A 13,583-nucleotide genomic window follows, 5' to 3' on the forward strand; every position below is an offset into this window, starting at 1 on the left:
AATCAAAATGTTTTATTATTTTCAACTGAGTCTATATCTTAATACGTGAAGCAAAAACTTTGTACCCCTTTTTACGAAAATTGCGCAGACGGAGGAGTATGAAATTTCCCACACTTATAGAGAAAATAGAGAAGGAGTGCATATTTTTTTAAATAATGCATAAAAGATACATTAAATCAATAAAGAAAACATTACACGCACTACCATTTATTTGACACACACACGCATCCATACTATTTGTTTATTTTCAAACTTTTCTTATTGCATAAAGTCTATGGTCAAATTGAGAATAGATTAAAATATTTGTCTAAAGTGTAGTTTTGGCGAAATCTGTGATTATAATATATAATAAATAGGTTTTGACAATAGAACCATAATAATGTTCGAACTTATAATTTCAATTGATTTAATTATAGTCGAATTTCGACTACTACGGGGCCACTAGTGTTTTTAAATTGTCATTAATTTACCAAGATCCGAAGTGCAGTCTCGCCACTAATAAGAATCGATAAGTAATTCAGGGATTGTTCTTTTCCGATACATGTCCATCATTAGATACGAAATTTACTAAGTTTCCCAGATCAGTTTTAGCCTAATGGGGTTTTAGTCGGTTCAATTCTGACATGTTCCGCCTACAGAACCGATCGCGTAGGCGCTAGGTCGGCTATTTCCGCCTAACCATACAAAAAAAGTCAAAGAGTACATACACACATCTAACTTTCCAGATACTGAACGCGTTACGTATTTTTAATTCTGTCGCATGTAAATATGAAATATCGAGGTCACAATTAATTACTCAAATTAAACGGTGTTTCATTAGTCCCACGCCTAATGAAGGTCTTTGACTTACTATTCTTATAACCGAGTTCCTAATTGATATTTATATAAAGAAGGTACTAGAATAGCTATAATTATTGGAATATTTGTTTGTTTATTTTTCTATGTATCGTATTACCGGGTATATACGAGTATGTCACGAGTTTCTGCAGTGCTCTAATCTACAGATGATTCTTTTGCATCCTAACATTAGTAGGGTATTTAAGGGCGGTGGAGCGAAAAAAATTGGAAAATTTGGAAATAAATTTGAGTTAGAAAACTGCTTTTATATATGTGTCAAGGGATGTAGTATCCACCGGTGTATACCAGGGCAGACTTGAATAACACTAGCTCAGGGTTGGTTGCTTGATATTACTAGAATTAATAGAATATGCAAAAGATCTTAGTGTACTAATATAAAAATAAACGAAAATCTGTTTTTATATAACATCGCATAGTTCACATGTAAGATGCAAAACATTCTGGGTAGAACTGTTTCGACGCGGCCCGTTGAGAATCAATGAAGCGTTTATTTGAACATGTGTGCTGTTTTCGAAATCGCTCATTCCTAGTATGATTTTGTTATAATTAGTTTTACCAAGAACGAATAGGGCCGAATGCTTAATTTTTTTTTTAAATCTTTATTTAAGGAGATTATTTACCTAGTGAATATGCCACTCCATTGTGCAACAAAAGAGCGTAACAAAATAATTATATAAAAAAAAAATAGCCGTACTCGCCCGCTTCGCTAGGCATTTAAAATTAACCTTATTATTTATTGTCATTGTTATTAGGGAGTCCAATATTCATATAAATATTAGCCTATTCATTAATTACATGTATTTTCTACATGGATACCATGTTTCAAGTCAATCGGATGCATGGTTTTATTTTTATTTTTTATTGCCTAGATGTGTGAACGAGCTCACAGCCCACCTGCTGTTAAGTGGTTACTGGAACCCAAAGACATCTACAACGTAAATGCGCCACACACCTTGAGATATAAGTTCTAAGGTCTCAGTATAGTTACAACGGCTGCCCCACCCTTCAAACCGAAACACATCAGTAGTTATAAAGGAACATCCGTAAAAACCACTGTAGATTTATATATTAGTATAAATAAAAGAAACTTTTATCGTGTCTGAAGGCCCACCAAAACTATTTTATAAAGTGACTTAGCCATTTCAGATTCCGAAAAGGCTAATAATACATAATTTACACCTCTAACTTGTCGAAAATCTGTATGTTTTGCAAAGAATTGTTGTCTCAAACCATCGTTCTGCGCACACTCCATCATAACGTGAAAAGAATCTTCCATACTTTAATTTTAATAATCTGTAAATACAAATACATCTCTATCTCTCATCAACCGAATGATCATTGTTCTATACTCTTCGTATATACTGTGTTACTTATAATATTTTGTATTCAAGTTTAACAATATTTGCTGTGTATGTGCATTACTATAATTCTCATGTTGTATTTGTTAGTTTAGCTGTTCTACACACACTCATCACTTTTAATTATTATTCTCATCATCCTCTCGCAGGTCTGCTGGAAGAGATTTCTTAAAGAAATAAGCAGTGCCTTTGTACATAATTTTCCTATTACTCTGTAGGTACTATGTCTTCTTTTTTGTGTATACATAAATAAATAATTAAATAAAATACATTTTTGTGGGTACATTTGTTCGTGTTCAGTACGTTCCATGGACTTTTCTGCGATTGGATTGCTTTAAACCATCTCTGGACTTCCACGAATAATTCAAGACCAAAATTAGCCAAATTGGTCCAGCCGTTCTCGAGTTTTAGCGAGACTAACGAACATTAATTCATTTTTATATATACTTAAGATATTGAATCAGAATATACAAGGGCAGATACAAATTATGATTCGGGTATTAAATTCTAATTCTTTTAATCCTATAATTATTATCATTTGACTCGTTAATTGTTCTGTGTTTAAAAGAGTAAGTTTCACGAAGAAAACAAAGCGCTTGATTATAAATTAACGGATTTGGACTTGGACGGAATTGGACTCCCACGAAACTGCTGAGTGAATACAAGTTCTCTATAATTACTATTTTAATTCCATTGTTTGTGTCGGTGAAGCGTCCGCCGCGGTCCAAAACATCATTCAAATTGCTTTAAAACTTCAATTTTACGATTCACTTACGGTTTCTTATTTAACTAACCCGGATTGGTGCAGGAATTGTAATTTTCTAATGCGTAGGATTTAATGGTTAAGCAGCCAGTCGTTTAGGAGATTGTATGTCTGCTGTACCAGATTAACTAGTGGTAGGACTTATTGTGAGCTCTTACGGGTAGGGACAGCTTTCCTGCCTACCCCTGCTGCAAAACAGTTTTTTTTTATTGCTATGACGAGCATACGGCCCACCTGATGGTGAGTGGTTACCGTCGCTCATGGACGTCAGCAATGCGTCAGCAGAGCCAAGCCGCTGCCTACCGTTTGATACTCTCCACACGCTTCTTTTGAAGAAGGACATGTCATAGCGCTCGGGAAACACCGTGGAGGGGAGCTCATTCCAAAGCCGGATGGTACGTGGCAAAAAAGATCTCTGGAAACGCATTGTGGATGAACGTTATGCTATGCGCTTGGAAGGTGGGATAGTTGTTTAGTATACAACAAAAAACTATTGGATATTCATCTTAAAGCGGGTGACAGCGGCGTGACTTCAGATTCTTTGCTTAAACAATTCTCCACAGCATTCTCGCTAAAGGGCTTTGTAGAAAGAACTATTTTAGCTCAACCCCTGCCAATGGTTCGTTGATAGAAAACAGCCAGACATAACAATATTGTAACATTGTAATTAAACAATAGTTTGTTTGAGCGAACTACGTGGCACCAAAGTAAACACGCAGTGGTCGGGTTCGAGGTTGGCTGCGGTCACAGACTACACCGCAGCTGAAGGCGCTGAAGCATCCGTGGCTAGATAAGACGTCCGGTGTGTTCGGGAGATACGAGCTTCAAAGTTTACGACCAGTAAATTTTCATTTATGCATTGTTTTTTTATTGGAACGAAGTTCGTTATGGGACAATGCGGAGGGGTACCGTAACCGGGAAAAAACGTCCGTAACGTAAGATTTTTATTAGTAATGCACACAGTGTACGACTTAACTTTGTAGTAACGTACAAAAAATAAAATATTTTTTTAACATTCATTGACCACGATCTCAGAGCGTTCGTTTGCGCAATACACTGACTCTTATGCAAACGACCGTAAATGAAGTGTACCACAATAAGTTCGCACGTTACCGAATGACCGTGGGTTGTTGCGAAACCTCCAGTTTTATTTTATTGCTTAGATGGGTGGACGAGCTCACAGCCCACCTGGTGTTAAATGGTTACCGGAGCCCATAGACATCTACAACGTAAATGCGCCACCCACCTTGAGATATAAGTTCTAAGGTCTCAGTATAGTTACAAAGGCTGCACCACCCAAGCCGAAACGCATTACTGCTTCACGACAGAAATAGGCAGAGTGGTGGTATCTACCCGTGCGGACTCACAAGAGGCCCTACCACCAGTGACGCATGTATGCGTATGTGCGAGATATACCAGCTCAATCAGATTGTCAGACCATATTCTCTCAACTCACTACCATGCTTTATAATGCTTTCCACGATGCTAACATAGATATGGAGAAGCATTAACAATATACTAGAGGTTCCGCAGTAGTCGAAATTCGACTATAATTAATTGGAATTTTAAGTTTGTACACTATTATGATTGTATTTTATACTTCTATAATCACAAATTTCGCCAAGACTACACTATGAAAAATATTAACAAAGGCAAACAATATTTAATCTATTCTCAATTTGACAACAGACGCCAAGAACAAAAGTTTGACAATAAATAAATAGTATGTAGTGTGTGTAATGTTTTCTTTATTGATTTAATGTATCTTCTATGCATTGTTTTAAAAAAATAATAGCATTGTGCACTTCTTCTCTATATTCTCTATAAGTGTGGAAAATTTCATACCCCTCCGTCCGCGCAATTTTCGTAAAAAGGAATACAAAGTTTTTGCTTCACGTATTAATATATAGATATAAAAAAAGTTTCATGTAAGCCCAGCTAAATTAAAATAATTTCTGCCAACATTAAAATCTCAAATGGTTAGTAATACAATAAAATGTTTTTTATACGGTACAATAACAACCCGAGGGATTGCCGGAGTACATGTGTTCGTTTATATCACGTCCACATCCGTTCGTATTCAATTTAGCATCGTAATATTTCATACAACAAAGTAATATCATTTTCGGACGCATCAGTGTTTACAATCTGCTTTAGAATTAGGGTTGTCAGCGTTTTAGTTTTTTTTTTTTGTAACTTTATTAGGATTTGGCAAGTGCAGAGATAACTGTATATGCAGACGAGTTCTATCTAGGGTTTAGTGATTATTAGTGATCATCAATTTCAGAACTTTATTTGCTATATGAGATAGAAGTTCTGAAATTGCTTTATTATTTGCGAATTTGATCTATAATTTTGTATCACTATGTTGACGACTGTACTATTATTTGAAAGGTTTTTATTACATTAGTTTCAAGAGCATTCAAATTGAAGTTTAGAAGCAGGATATTGTTTGTTATTGAAATTAATTATAGTTACGTAATTTTTATGTGTATGAAGTATATCAGTGTAAGGCACATTTGATAGATTTTGTAATGAAGTTCTCGTGGTTATGACGCCCTTTATTTCTGTTAGTTATAACAAAACTTGTTTTTGTTGTCTTAACTTATTCATATTTAGGGGTAAATGCAAAATTATAATAACTAGAGGTCCCGCAGTAGTCGAAATTCGACTATAATTAATTGGAATTATAAGTTTGTACACTATTATGATTGTATTTTCAACGCCAATACTACACTATAGAAAAATATTAATAAAGACTAACAATATTTAATCGGTTCTCAATTTGACCACAGACGTCAAGAACAAAAGTTTGACAATAAATAGTATGCATACGTGTGTGCGTCAAATACATGGTATGTAGTGTGTGTAATGTTTTCTTTATTGATTTAATGTATCTTTTAAGTATTATTTTAAAAAATATTAGCATTGTGCACTTCTTCTCTATATTCTCTATAAGTGTGGAAAATTTCATACTCATTCGTCCACGCAATTTTCGTAAAAAGGGATACAAAGTTTTTGCTTCACGTATTAATATATTATAGATCTGAATTTAAGTGTTAATGAATTCAACAAAAACATAATATTTGATTTTACAAAGATAAAATCTCAACTTCACCAGTAAATTAGGTCGTGTCATCAATCTGATACGAAAGCGATGGTCAAAGAATGAGCTAAGTTGAAATTAATGATTATAAAATACGTTTACGTTGAAAAAATTACAAAATCTAAAACGTTGAGCAACCCTAAAATAACCTTAGGGCTATTGCACATGGGCCGGCTAATTTGGTGATGTAGAACAAGTCGTCTCACTGTTTAGCTTGCCTATTATATTATTGGACAAGTTTTAGTGATGTGCAAACGCTTAAATCGACATCGATAACGATTTTTAACATGCTTTTATTAGCTTGGTATGTGTGTAACGAAATTTTTGAACGTCATTGTCGATAACGTCCGGTTAATTTGAAAATAGGCACACGAATCAAGGACGAACGATAATACAATAATTTTATAACTTCGCTCTAATATCCTGATCAATAAAAAATATAAATAGGATACTACTAGAATAATGTATTTTTTATTATTGAAATATTATATCGTAATCCCAGTTTCATAGCGGAACACAAAACTTCAATGAAATACAACATGAGTCAATATAGGTACATTTAAAAAAATCGTCTTAAAACTGCAGTTGTGATAAAATATTATAGTTATAATTTATAAAAATGATTATTCTGTGATAAAAATAATTTAAATTTTATGCTAAATAAGTTATATAACTTACGTCAAAAAAGGTAGACGGAAATAAATTTTAGTTGAAGATCAGCGACATTGAGCGGTTGGCGGTGGCTAGCATTAGTGGTATTTACAAGTGACTACGCAACATCGGATTGGCGGAGAAACTGGAGTTGCCAGGCAACAAATATTTATTTTCAAATGTTGACGGTTACAATGGAATATACGAAATTAGCAATCTTCTTTTAGTAGTTTGGTGAGGTGAGGTTCTTTAAAAGGGTAAATGGAACAGTCGATAAAAGTAATTTCATTTTTAACCGACTTTAAAAAAGGAGGAGGTTCTCAATTCGACTGTATGATTTTTTTTATATTTGTTACCTCATAGCCTTTGACTGGATGAATCGATTTTGATGATTCTTTTTTTATTAAATAGCTGACGCTTCCCGTGTGGTCCCATTTCAATTTAGTCCAGTTCTGATAATGGTATCCATGAGAAAACCGTTTAAGTCTTAAATTTGCATTAAGTACGTGCGTGACAAATAGATGAATAACTCAATATAAAGTCAACCGATTTCGATGATTATTGTTTTATAGTGTATATTAATTTGTTTTGGACTATCTTTTATTTATTTATTCGAAGTCGGTTTTTGTTAAAGCATGTCTATTTACAATTATTTTATCGACACGTAACAACTCGCACAAGGCGGCGATATGAATATTTAATTTCACCCCTTTCTGTTTATTTATTGGTGGTATATTTCATTGCCCCGGGGTGTGTTCGCATGTAACGCAGCGGGGAGTCTGCCTAATATTAGGGTCGAATGATTGACTGTCACTACTAGCTGCGATGCGTTGTCGGTTTTAAGGTTTCGAATTTGTAGATTGATGTACGAAAATACAATACGAAGGAGCGTGATCCTTGAAATTTTAATAAAAAATGTATGGTGTCGTGGGACACCGGATAGGAACGAAGTTCCTTATTATGAAAATATTAATTTTAAGTTCTATTCGAGGTATAAAGAAAATAAAACTGGATGTTTCGCAACAATCCACGGTCATTCGGTAACGTGCGAACTTATTGTGGTACACTTCATTCACGGTTGTTCGCATAAGAGTTAGTGTATTGCGCAAACGAACGCTCTGAGATCGTGGTCAATGAATGATAAGAAATATGTTATTTTTTGTACGTTATTATAAAGTTAAATCGTACACTGTGTGCATTACTAATAAAAATCTTATGTTACGGACGTTTTTTCCCGGTTAGGGTACACCTCCGCATCGTCCCATAAGGAATTTCGTTCCAATATATAAAAAACAAAATATCATATTATAATCCAAATCAAAGAGAGCACTGAACTGGAAATTCTCTGGCAAAAGACAGAGAAGCCGCCCTAGAACAACTTGGCGTCGCTCGATGGAGCAGGAGCTAAGTGTCTTGGGCATGACGTGGGAGGAGCTAGAACAGACTGTCCAAGACCGATGTAAGTGGAAGGATTTGATTCGCGCCCTACACCCCAGCAGAGGGTAATAGGAAAGAATGATGATGATGATAATCCAAATTACCCGAACGTGTCGCACCTATAACGAATTCGTCAACTGAGCTGGATATTTTTACTTGTAGGTTATTGACGTTTATAAAAATGTTCAAGGGCATCCTCCATGTCAATAGAAGTGTAAGTAGTGTAATTGTTTAATTGTTTATTGTGAGTAAAATTATTTCCTTCCATTATAAGTTCCTTTTTTCATTTTTTATTTTTTTTTATTTTTTTTCGCCACGTTAACTGGTCCCGTGGTAAGTTCGTAAAGAACTTGTGTTACAGGTACCAGATAACGGAAATAAATGTAAGATTTTTATTATACACATACATATATTTAATATACATCCATAACCCTGGAAAATACATTTATATTTATCATACAAATATCTTCGCTTGGCGGGATTCGAACCCGCGACCCCCTTGTGCAGTGACCATGTCACTTACCACTACACCAGACGGCCAGTTAGATTGGTTTTCGTTATCGTTTTGTTTTGTCGTATAGTTGTAACTTGTAAGGACCATTGTGTACAAATTCAGCACATTTGTCTCGCTTAGTCGTGCGCACATTGCTTATGTTGCAAGCTAGATTTTTTTTACTTCTTGTTATATTTTGTGTATCCTTTTAGTTTGTAATGTGTATTGTGTGCTTAATAAGTAAATTAAATAATAATAATAATCCGGCACGGAATATTCCGGTCATCGTTCTCGTCGAACCCGTGGCTTGCGAGTCCACTGAGTTCTCGCCGGATCTTCTCAGTGGGTCGCGTTTCCGATCCGGTGGTAGATTCTGCGAAGCACGGTTCTTGCTAGGGTTCGTGTTAGCAACGTCGTCAGGTTTGAGCCCCGCCAGCTCACCTACTAGTTAAGGTGACGCTGAAATAGCCTCACAAGGCTATCAGCTTAGGTAGGAAAAAAAGAGGCACGAAATTAGGATTCACAGTGTTATGAGTATCAAAGACTGACATATATGCTTATGTGCGATTCAATGTATAGATATGTAGATAATAAACACCCCGATAAAGAGCATACAAACCTGTTCATCACACGAATGTTTGACTGATGTGGGAATCGAACCCACGATCCTCGCGCAACGGTCAGGAGTGCTAACTACTGCACGAACGAGTCAATTTTATAGGTAGAGTACCCTGGAATAGTGAAAAAATCGGTACAGTTTTTTATCATATAAAATGACACTTCTTCTCCTCCTTATCTCACATTATGAGGGGGTCGGCACAGCATGTTCTCATAATACGTTGCTTATAGATTTGGCATGAGTTTTACTTATCTAAGACAGACAAACCTGTTGCCCGATGTGGGAATCGAACCTAGGTCCCTGCGTCCATCGGTCCGTCTTGTCCCTGCTGCCGGTTGTGCTAACTACAGCACCACTCAGTCAGTCAGTAATTACACAACACTATTGTTGTCAAGCTCATTTATAAAATAATGAAATTCAAATCTATTTTTCGAAAAGCAATTTGCGTAATAACCTTAGAAGTCTTGTGGTTTTAAATATTACTACTGCTTATCACTAAATTGCGAATACATTGAATAATATTTTTGTAGACAAACTTTAGCAGTAATTTATCGAATAGATTCACTCTCATACCTTTCCGATGCCAAAAGTTCAATCGCCCTGAAAAATATTAGTCTAAGGAAGCCAATGAACACACAAAGCTCGACTTAACTTGTAAGTAAGGATTAACTTCCAAAAGCTTCTATTACAAAAATGCGAAGAATTTGCCCAGTTATTTTAATGAGGTATGTCGTTTGCTAGTGTATTTGCGTAAATACAGCATATAATTTCATCTACTGTAATTATAAAATATTTTGAAATATTCTGGGCTATTCACATCACACACATTATTATTTAATGGGCTCTCAATGCGATTTACTAAGTTAATTACTTAAAGATTCCGTTACACATTGCACTAATAAAATGCATTTCAATTATTTTTTTAATACAACGCTGGTATACCTTAGTTAGTCTTCTGGGAACTTATTGGCAAAGTCAAACAATAGAACTGTTGCTTATAGTTCGGTTGTGTAAAATTTTGATGTAATTTTAAAACGGATTTACTGAAATTCGTCGTCAAACCGCTATTAAATGTAATTTTACGCTCGATATGTTTTTATCCTGGTCGTCGTGCCATGCACACCATAATAATAACCCTAATTCCATGGGTTCTCATGGACATTACCATCTTCCGGGGTAATGGTGGCCGAAATTATCCCATGTAATTATGGCGTAACCCAAAATTACACGGCCACCTTAAATTACAGCCTCAATCATTCTTAAATACGGTTTTTAAATGTTTCTTGATGTTTAAAAGTGTAGGAATCTTGTTTGATAAGATTCTAGTAACAGTTGAAAAGGCAATTTATTTTCGTAATAGCTCGTAATTTTCATTATGTTTATTTGCGTAATGCTTTTATTGTACAAATGTTTATTAATTAAAAAAATAATATTTGCAATGCTTGATAATTATTTGTTCAAAAGTTGACCAAGTATATCGTATCATAAGCACAAGATCAAATATGGTAGTGCAAGGTAGAGGGGGAAGAGGTCGATCAAACAAGACATGGATGGAGTGTATAAATGACGACGATATGAGCGAGAGAGGAGTGAGTGTTGAGCTGACGGCTGATAGAAGAGAATGGAAGAGAAAAATTAGCTGTGCCGACCCCACCTAGTGGGATAAGGAGGATAAGAAAAAAGAAGAAGGACAAGATCAAAGCTATGATCATCAACTTAAGATATATTTGCTGAAACTTTGGACGGAAGTAAAACAAATCTATTGAGTTAATTGAATTATTAGCAAACAGCAAACACTATTTAAGTATATTGTCTCTAATTCCGTAATATTTTAACGAACTTTCTTTCCAATATAAAAACAACAACTTTGCAAGAACACAATCTATTTAAAAAAAACTCTAATGATAATCTTAACTGACAATTAATTCATTTTTCTAATAATTGTAATTGCGTGTTTGTATGCTAGCCCTATCGTTTTTCTTGAATTTTTTATACCAAATTTTCTTAAAAGGTCATTTCTGATAAATATTGAGGGAGTTCATATAGAGTCCCTTCTTTATTTCGCCGTAAAGTCGTGTTTTATGTTATTAACACCACAGTTGGCACAATATAAATTTTATTGTTTTGGCGGCATAAACAATTCTAAGTAATTATATTACATTAGTTATTAAACACATTATAAATTATTTTTACGTTTTAAATTTTTGGCGGTAAAAAGGTCCCGTGTCACAGACTATATTCTTTTTCGACCTCTCGTGCGTTCCGGCTTACGCATCATAAAAATGTGCGCTCTTAAACGCCACAATATTTTCCTATTTGTTACGATGGTTTCCCAGTAAAATTCTGGCTGACGAATGGCTCCATTTCTGAAGTGATTGACGTAATCGAGTCTTAAGGCGAATCAGAACAGTTACACGAATTCCCGTCATCTTGTTATGCAATTCTATAACTTCTACATAAATGACCGGTTACTTGTCAATAAATTCTCGTTAATCTGTTAACTTCGATAACTTCTCACGGTTTTCTTATTTAATTATTTTTTCTTAGAAACTGTAGATTCTAATTGCAGTTGCAGAGAAATGTTCACACTTAAAGCTTGAGTTAACAAGATATTGGAAGTGAATATTCTTGCACAAAAAATGCAGCAGCGGGCTTCCCGGATCTAAGAGTAATTATCACTGCCGATTATGTATTTATTTTAGAAACAAACAGTGTACAACACGTTTATACATAATAAATTAGAAAGATAATAAATTATTATACATTAACATAATAAATTAGTAGTTTAATCAAGAACGAATTGTGAACTGTAACCAATGAAATCTTATGTAATTTAGAGTTCGAAGTCTGAAGATAAGAGTTTTAGGGTTGATATGAGTGTAATATTAGCTGAGCCATACACTTTTTTTTATTATTATTGCTTAGATGGATGGACGAGCTCACAGCCAACCTGGTGTTAGGTGGTTACTGGAACCCATAGACATCTACAACGTAAATGCGCCACCCACCTTGAGATATAAGTTCTAAGGTCTCAGTATAGTTACAACGGCTGCCCCACCCTTCAAGCCGAAACGCATTACTGCTTCACGGCAGAAATAGGTAGAGCGGACCACCAATAGGTACCAACCTACCCGCGCGGACTCATTACTTAACTATATATATGCCAATAAAAATGAGCTTAATATCATTAATTTAAATCTCGATTACGGACAAGATAAAAAATTATACCAAAACTTAATTACATACACCATTCACACGATAAAATATTCGATCGGATCGGTGTGGTTTTTTTTTCTGCATCGTAAAAGGGTGGACCACCTCTGACTTGGTAGCTAACGTAAGGCACGACCGCCATTAATTTTAAATATATGTCAGGGGTTGTCAACAAGTTAACCCAAATTGTTTTTATTTTTATTTTTTATTTGATAATTTCGTACGATTTATGTGTTTTGATTGCGTTAAAACATTTTTGATTTCTTTTTTGTTTTTGTTAGAATTCCCTTCGCGAACGTTGAATGGTTTCTTGAATTGTAATTGTATGTTTTATTGTTGTATTTTATGTTTTTAGATCTGTTACTGGTTGCACGCGTGTGAACGTTTGGCTTATATCAAATTATTACAAAATTCGAGTTATTTATTACCTTAAATTTATAGATAACTAGCTGATCCAGCAGACTTCGTAGTGCCTCAATCGATAAATAAAAGACCTAAACTTTTGCATAAAATAAATAAACAAAATGAATTCGTCCGACAGGGGAAACATCAAAGAAGAAACAAAATATATTTTTTTTATTTCTGAGTATTTTCATATTTATCTACCTTTTAAACCTTCTCTGGACCTTCACAAATAATTCGAGACCAAAATTAGCCAAATCTGTCGAGCCGTTCTCGAGTTTTAGCGAGACTAACGAACACCAATTCATTTTTATATATTTTTATATAGCGTAAAAAGTGAGCTTGCAATCTACATTTAAGCAAATCGATGCTTATGTTTGGTGAAACCGTTCTTTAATTACAATATTACGATTACTAAATATATGTACATAGTAGTAACATATAAACAAGTATTCGAAAAGTACCTATTAAGGTAAAAAAACTTAATCAAAATATGTCTTCTGCGAATGTAATGCTAATCGTAATGTATGGAATTTTTAATATGCATATTTTATTTCAAAGCGCATAGATATTAACCCTTTTCTTATAAGATTTATATAGATTTCACAAAATACAATAATAAAAAAATATATGTTTTTTTGACAATTCACCTTAGAACCAAAATGAGATTGTACAATTTGTTA

The 13,583-nt window shown here is 34.4% G+C and overlaps 1 protein-coding gene across 2 annotated transcripts in view; it reads left to right on the forward strand.

Moving 5' to 3' along the window:
• LOC114243804 (protein Wnt-4) overlaps positions 1-13,583 on the forward strand; it is a 108,073-nt gene that overhangs the window by 12,119 nt on the left and 82,371 nt on the right. The gene's annotated exons all lie outside the window — the stretch shown is intronic.

This window comes from Bombyx mandarina, chromosome 28 (genome assembly GCF_030267445.1).
Source record: "Bombyx mandarina strain Sakado chromosome 28, ASM3026744v2".
NCBI classification, from domain to species: Eukaryota; Metazoa; Arthropoda; class Insecta; order Lepidoptera; family Bombycidae; genus Bombyx; species Bombyx mandarina.